Below are 7,337 nucleotides of genomic sequence, written 5' to 3' on the forward strand. Positions count from 1 at the left end.
ATAACTATGATAACTTATGGTTTTTCATAGTTAAACAGTTTATCATGTATTTCTTTGGTTTGGCCAAATCCTTTTATTACATGTACTAAAAATTCTTTATGATAATTTCTTGAGAAAAAAATATTTACTATGGATAAATAATTAAGGAAAAGTCATTAAGATAATTCTTGTACCTTAGTATCAGCAGTCATTCTAAGCCATATTGCAAACCTTCACTAAAAGTGTTTATTAAAGGTTTTTCTTCCTTCAGGCAGCCAGCAAAAGATTCTCTAGGGAAGGAACCCGACTTTTTTCCATAGTGTTATTTTAGTTAGTAACCCAGGAGGGCTTTCTGAAGGTCTGTCAGTGATAGATGGGGGATTCCTGGTTTTTTGTTATTTTTTTTAATTGATACGGATGAACTTGGTACTTCCTAGGCTTTTAAACCTTCAGCCGCATGTTCAGATGCCCTTGTGTGCATTCCAGGACTACTTTAACAGTAAATAGCAGGGATATTTGCCAAGAGTGTTTGAGAAGAGAATGCTAACAAGTCTATATTTATTTGCACAGATATTCATGGCTTCCGTGAAAAAATCCAATAGGTATAAGGAAATTCTTACAAACAACTAACCCATCATTTACTTATATGTCTAGAAAAAAATATGAAAGGATATACTGAATATTAACAGTGGAAAAGTTTCTCTGGGAATTACGGTAATTTAATTAAACATTTTTTGCTGATCGAGATTTTTAAAGTTTTATACTGACCATGTGGTAGTCATGCAATAAAAATAAAATAAAGGAGAGGGGGAAGTAAATGCAAATATATAAATGATAGAAGTTTTATAGTCTGATTGAAGAACTATGCATTGCATGAAAGTATAGATCATATAAAGATCATTTTTTTCATTTTAATTCCTCCAATAATTCTAAAGAAGTTTTTCTTTTTTTCTACTTCTTCTACAGGAAAACAGAGGGCAAGGAAGCATATTTGAATTTTCAGCTTTTCACCTTTTCTTCTCTCAGATTGTTTCTCTCTCTTACTTTGATAGTACTCTCAGGCCTCTTGTTCCAGAACCATCTAGAGGGAGTGGAGAATATTCCCTCGGAACCTTTCTTGTGAGATCTCTCTTCCCACTTTCTGTAATGGGTGTGAGTAGGTGCCAGTTGCCTGCCCGAGACCCCTGGTCACAGACTGTGCCCTTTGAGAAGAGACTGAACAGCGGCCTCATCCTGTGGCTGACTTAAGTTCATTTTAAGGTCCTACAGTTTACCAGTGAAGAGAATTGCCAAGGAGTCATTCACGGCAGGATAGAAGAAAATTCCACAGTGCTTCAAGACAGGCTCCAGTTCATATTTACCAGTTTTTGTTCCTTCAGAATAAAAAACTGGGCAGTCCTTAAGGACTGTTTTTTCCTTCCTTTTCCTAGCCTGGCTCAAACAGCTGTCTCAACACACACCTTGAGGTGGGGAGCAACCTGGCCTCTGCAAGCCACAGGCTGTGTTGTGGGGGTGTGAAAGAGAAGCCACCCCCGACCTCCCTCCACCCGAGCCACCTGGTCCTTTTGTTCTTTCTCCTCCTTGTTCTCTGGGATACAAGCGGCAGTGACTCCATGACATAGGAACTAGGAAGCTGGGGAATAAATCCCCTTGCAGGTGGCTGGCTATTGTCTGTGTGGAGGAAGCCAGCCGGATTCTTCTGGGGACTGCTTTCATCTTATAGCTTCCAGAGGGTAAAATGAACCTTAATTGAGGTTGGGGGATGGCACACACACAGTCCTGGGGTCAAGAAAGTTCCCTAGGGAAATATACAAAGTAGAATTAACATTCGGGAAAACTTCCTTAGTGGGTTTTAGTCTTTTCTCTCCACATAACTCTGATGCCTTCAAAAGCAAGGACTTGGTTTCTGGTGTGGGCCCGTGTGGAATGTCGGCAGTCTCAGTACCACGGGACTGGATGTGGGAGATGGAGTCAGAATCACGAGTACCTATTTGAAGGAAAAAAAAAAAAACCCACATTGCAGGTGCGATAAGAAAGCAGACAATCTGTGGTAGGTTCTCCCCAGGGTTTTAATTTTTAGTATTGTTTTGGATGTGGTAATTCTAAAGAGAAGCTCTAATCTTTAACAGGGATTTATGAAGCTGTTAGAATGTTTATGACCCAAAACCCCTCTTACTTAATTACAAGGTGCTAGTCCTTCCTTTCTACTCAAGTCCACCCAGAAAACCGATTGCAGATCTTGAACAGTATATTCCTTAGGGCTGAGCAGCGAGATCCGATAAGGTATCTTCTCAAAACACCGCTGTTAGAAAGTATTATAACTTGGACTCCTTTGTTGGGTTAAATTCTCTCTGAAGTGGGAGGCAGTGGCCAGGGGTATCTGAGAAGATACACACACTCTCCACTGTAGTGTATGGGGTTGTGGGAGAGAGGGGCTTAATTATGAGCAAAAGGCCCAGAAGTCTCTTCTTCCATTTTATCCTATTTCATTTTCCATCCTTTCCCCGAACAGTTTATCTCTTTACTTTATTTAACCCTTCTCCTTTTCCCAGACTCCAGAACAGTTTCCTGCAATATGTTTTCACAGTTTCTCCAAGATAATGTAGCTCCAGGAGTCTCTAAATCCAGCCCTCTTCCTGCGGTGTCATTGTGCCTCACATCTCCAGAGAAGTTGAATGGGAGCAGGTAAAGGAACGGTGGAAGAGAGATGAGGGGTCAGGGAAGGAAGCTCAGACGGAATCGATGGGAATGGCAACTCATGGTTAATGGGACACGTGTGACTTAGCGTAGCCGACGCTGGAATAAGGAGCCCAGGCACCTCTCCCCCTCCAGCCTCCCAGGGCTCTTCCCGGTTACAATCAAGGTGGAAAGATAATAAGGTGAGAAGAATGAGGGCAAGCAGAAGACAGACACCTTTGCCTGTTTCCCTCTTCTGTCCAGATTTAGGTTGTTTAGATCATTAGGTTGTTTGGTTTTATAAGCATGGTTCCCGAATTTTGAATCTGAAGCTAGCTATCTGTTTAAATTCAGAGGGTCCGCAGTTGTTTCTCAGCTTTTTCTCGATTCTGCATTTGGAAACCAGAAAGATGTTGAAAGAATTTACTCTCTCGTCTGAGGGTACTGCACGTGTGTGAACCCAGCTGATTTGTGTTTATATTTACCTCATAACTCCGAAGTTAGCTGGTCAGGACTATTTATGATTATCATGCTCACCTGTGCTCCAGACTTGTGCTTGGTGCTAGAATTACAGCAGTGGATGGGCGTGGTTTCTGCCTTCATGCATCGTGAAATCTAGTGAGGCTGACGACATGAAACAAAGTTTACAAAAGATAGGTGTGATTATAGTGGTGCTAAGAGTTACAAAAATAAGTAAAAGGAGCATGTAACAGGTAGATTTAATGTAGCCTAGGCAAGGAAGGCATTCCTGAGAAGTGACTTGATACCCAAAGGACTGATAGAATTGGCTGGGCAAAGGCTGAGAGTGTATGCTCTCAGGGGAAATAATGGGAACAGTATATGCAAAGGCCCTGAGGTAGAAAGGGGGCTTTAGCCTGCTTGAGGAAAAGGTTAGAGTTGTGTGATTGCTGTGGGAGAATGGACAGAAAGAAAACAAAAGTAGAAGCAAGAAGACCAATTAAGAAGCTCAGAGAGTTGCCCAAGGTCAATCAGCTGGTACAGGGCCAAGCCAGAACTCAAACCCAGAACTGTTCAAGGACAAAGGCAGCATGCCCTCATTTCCTCAACATTTGTTACACAATATTTGGTAATGATGTTCGTGTCAACCCAGTACATATTTAAAAGATTCTCAAATGACTTTTTTTTTTCCACATGGCTTTTTGACTTTTTAATTATAATGTGAAATGTTTTAATATTAAGCTATCAGCTGCAAAAAGGAAGAGAAGTACTCATTTGAATGAATCAGAAGAAACTTGGAATTTTGCCTGCCTTTTTCTTCAGCCTTGCCAAAATATAATTTCTTTAATTCATCTGATCACATTCTTAACTAATCTGCTCAAGTCTATACTATGCATTTGCTTTTCCCCTGAAACAGTTTAGGGATCTTTAAAGAAAATATTTTGAAATGTTTTCTTTTGAGCAGGATGTTTGTGGTTAGATAGTGCATACGCTACTTTTATTTGCAGAATGAGCTGTTTTTCTATCATGGGATCCTTTGTTAGAAATGAATATAATTGTAATTTTTTCACCTTTTTTAAAAAAATCATTTATCAGGCGCTTTCAATAGAAAGCAGTTTAGATGTTTACAACCTCTACGTTCTAGGGACTTGTGTGTTCAAAGTTTTTAAAGTCAAATAATACCCGTTAGCTAATAGCGATAAAATTACTGTGGTACATTGAGGCCTACTTTGTGCCAGGCAATAGGCCTTAACACCTTTGATTTTTGTGACTTTGCTATGATAAAGTTTGTACTGTAATTTTTATTTTAACATTTGGGGAAACTGAGACTTAAAGTGGCTGAGTTTTCTAAGAGCACTCATGTGAGAAGTGATGAAGCTGAGACTGAAACGCAGTTTCAGGCCCTCTCAGAGTCTCTGATCTTCAGCGCCCTGTAATTCTGGTTTCAGGGTCAAGCTCATTTTAGGCAATTTGTGGAAGTCACCTAAAATACTGAGAACCTGTACAACTTGGGAGATCAAGTAAATGTGAGCAACATAATGAAGTATTCCCTTATAAACTGTTGTCAGGATTTTGTTCCACAGACCAAGTATGAGGAAAATAGAAGCCACTTGCTAAATTTCACATTGGTTACTCTATTCCACTGAAGCTTTTAAAAATTCAGAGCTCCCTTCTATTTGAATTTATTTTATTTTATTTTTTTTGAGACAGAGTCTTGCTCTGTTGCTCCGGTGAGAGTTCCCTAACATCATCATAGCTCACTGTAACCTCAAACTCCTGGGCTCAAGTGATCCTCCCGCCTCAGCCTCCCAGGAGCTGGGACCACAGGCGAGTGCCACGATGCCCAGCTAATTTTCCTATTTTTAGTAGAGAATGGGGGTCTTGCCTTTGCTTAGCCTGGTCTTGAACTCCTGAGGGATTCTCCCGCCTTGGCCTCCCGGTGTGCTAGGATTATAGGCTTGAGCCACCACGTCTGGCCTGAATTTATTTTTTCAGAGACAGGGTCTTTGCTCTGTCACCCAGGCTGGAGTGCAGTGGTGCAGTTACAGCTCAATGCAGCCTTGAACACCTGGACTCAAGCGATCCTCCAGCGTCAGCCTCCCGAGTAGCTGGTACTACAGGTGCGTTCTACCATGCCTGGCTAATTTTTTTAATTTTTTGTAGAAACAGCATCTTGCTTTCTTGCCCAGTCTGGTCTTGAACTCCTGGGCTCAAGTGATCCTCCCACAGTGTTAGGATTACAGGCATGAGCCACATTACCCAGCCTTGAATTTACTTTTATGGGAATATTAGAAAATCAGTAAATTACACTTAATAGGTTTAATGGAAATTAAAGCCAAATATAATGACAGTCTGAACAAATGATCATTTAAAAAATATCATTTATAGCAGTGGTTCTCAAACTTTAATTCGCATTCAAATCCCCTGGAGGGGGCTATATTAAAACAAAGATTGCTGAGCCCCAGACTTTCTGATTCAGGAGGTCTAGGACTGGCCTAAGAATTCACATTTCTGAAAAGTTCCCAGGCGTATTAGTCAGGGTTCTCCAGAGAAATAGAATAGGTATCTAAGAGGAAATTCATTATAGGAGTTGGCCCGTGTGATTATGGAGGCCAGAAGTCTCAAGATGTGCTGTCTGCAAACTGGAGAACCAAGGAAAGCATTGGTGTAATTCAGTTTGAGGGCTGAGAACCAGGGCAGCCACTGCTATAAGTCCACATCTGAGCCTGAAGATCCGAGAACCAGGAGCACCAATATCTAAGGTCAGGAGAATGTGGAAATCCCAGCTCAAGCAGAGGGCACGAATTTGCTTTTCTTCTGCCTTTTTGTTCTATTCTGGCCTTCCACAAATTGGAGGATGCCCATCCACATTGGTGAGGGCAGTCTTTTTTATAAAGTCTACTAATTCAAATGCTAATCTGTTCCAGAAACATCCTCACAGACACACCCATAAATAATGTGTTACTGCTACATGGGCATCCCTTCCTTAGCCCAGTCAAATTGGCACATAAAATTAACTATCACACCAGGTAATGTTGCTGTTACTGGTGTGGGGACCACACTCTGGGGACAACTAGTAAGTGGCAGGACAGCAGAAGCACTAAACAGTAATTAATGCACATGAGATTGGATGAGTGAGGAGCTGTTCCTTAGAAAGCCCTTTCCTAGTCTCAGACCACATCCACAACCCAAAGCAGAATGGCCGTCTGATGTGCACCAAGGTCAAGGGTGGTATAAGGACTCCATGGAGCCATCGCTGTTGGGAAGACAGTGGGGGCACCTGCCTCCCCTCCCTCCCACACCGTGTACATGATGGCACATGACTTAGAGGTGCAAAATGTACACATCATCAGCTCTGTGGTGATTAACTCTTCCACCCACTCTGCTAGGGACATGGCATAGTCACCCACACTGCTAGATTAAATGAGTCAAATGAGTAAACAAAAATCAGGATGCAGATACTAATTAGGTGATTTTAATTCTAGTTTGTATATTACAGGCATTATCCTTACTCTGAAATGTTTCAGTACCAGAAGCTTTGCTTGGGTCTCTCGTTCTTGTCTTACAGTGACTGAGAATTAGCTGGAATAACCTAAAAGTATAAGATTCCTATTTGGCTAGAAACTAAATCACAGAAGCTGGTTTCATAAGCTTTAAATTCTTTCAGATTTGATGTGTTCAGACTTGTACTGGAATATGAAATATTTGATTTGACAAGATCTGTGGGTTCCCAGTGCATAAGTGTTTTTAAAAATATATTTTTCAAAATACAATTAGGAAAAAATTCCTTTGAAATGCTAAAATTACCTTTAGTGGTGATAAAGATGCTGACATCTCTATTTAAAAACAAACACAGATCTTTAAACCTTCATGGTGTTATAATAACATCATTAACTTATGTGTAGACAAACATCACTGGTCATATTTTAAGTAATCATTAAACTTTTTCAGACCTATACTTAACTACTTTTTTTTTTCCTGACATGTAAGTAATAAGGACAACTACTTTTTAATCATACTACTCTAATTAAAATACTACTGCAAAGTTGATTGGGGGGGCTAAGTTGCAGTTCTTATTTCTTCTTTCTCAAGAGTCTGTTTTGGCTTAGCTTGGTCGGGGAGAAAAAACCCCAAAGATTGTAACTGACTACAGAAGCATTTTTTAAAATCTTATTTTAAGGGGGAGGGGAAATTTCGGAGCTACTTCTCTGATAATGAACCTC

The sequence above is a fragment of the Propithecus coquereli genome, unplaced genomic scaffold (genome assembly GCF_000956105.1).
Source record: "Propithecus coquereli isolate 6110/MARCELLA unplaced genomic scaffold, Pcoq_1.0 Scaffold166, whole genome shotgun sequence".
NCBI classification, from domain to species: Eukaryota; Metazoa; Chordata; class Mammalia; order Primates; family Indriidae; genus Propithecus; species Propithecus coquereli.